The sequence below is a fragment of the Pseudophryne corroboree genome, chromosome 8 (genome assembly GCF_028390025.1).
Source record: "Pseudophryne corroboree isolate aPseCor3 chromosome 8, aPseCor3.hap2, whole genome shotgun sequence".
In the NCBI taxonomy this organism is placed as follows: domain Eukaryota; kingdom Metazoa; phylum Chordata; class Amphibia; order Anura; family Myobatrachidae; genus Pseudophryne; species Pseudophryne corroboree.
In genome coordinates this window covers 15,019,113-15,020,158 of record NC_086451.1, presented here as the reverse complement: position 1 = coordinate 15,020,158, position 1,046 = coordinate 15,019,113, and positions in this window count along the sequence as shown.

The window sequence follows — 1,046 nt, the reverse complement described above, 5'->3', positions numbered from 1 at the left end:
TTACGCTCTGATGAGGGCTGGGAGGTGATAAATTGCTGCTTAAATAGTAACATAACATAAACTGTCTCTGTATGCTGGGCCTGACTGAGAGTTGTACGCAAACCTGATGCATCCTGTGCAGTGTACGGGTCTACTTTTGATAAAGCATTTCAGGGAGATTGTGAAAGTAGTGTCGGTTACACACTGACCGATATTTTGTGGGTCTGTCGGTCCAGTGTCGGACTGGGGTATGAATGGCCCACCGGGGGGGGGGGATGCAGTTATAGGGGCCCATGTTTAGGGGTGTGCCCAGCCTACAAAGGGGGTGTGGCCAGCCTCCACAGAGGCTTGAAATACACAATAGTTTAGTGCAGTGTAATGCAACATATCTACCATGTGTAATACAAGTGCACTGTCTGGAACCCGATCCCTAGAGGAAGGAGTGGGCACTCAGGCAGTGGGGCCCACCGGTGGTTTCCCCTGTACCCCTGTGGGCCAGTCCAACCCTGTGTCGGTCTGTGTGTACCAGCAATATGTCTGTGAAAAACTTTGTTCACAGACGTATTGCGTCAGCTGTGCAGTATAGCACTAAGGGGAGGTTTAGGGAAAGGCTAAGGCACTAGGATGAGAATTAGGGGTCACCAGGATAGCAGGATGTCACCCACCAGACATGGAAGAAAATCCTGGAGCCGCCAGACCTGCTGTACCAGGTAAGTCACCAGACTACCAGGGACATTAATCTAATCATGGCTGTAGTGTTGACATTCTCTTGTCGACAAAATACTGTGTACCACACCCGACTGTATGACCAGAACGTCAACCTCTAGGAATTGCCCTGTACCTCTGCAAAATGTAATTTGCACAATTGTCACCCGCAATTTTTCTTATCTCTAGCAAATAACCAAGGAGAAATGTGAATGAAAGAAGATTTTGCTGCACTATGGTACAGATAAGCTGATTATTATTAATTTATTTGCTACAAGGCCAATTCACTTATACTGGCTGGAACAATCTCACATGGTGTGTAATTCAGCTTTGTTACACTAGGAGGCGACCTAGTTTCTTTT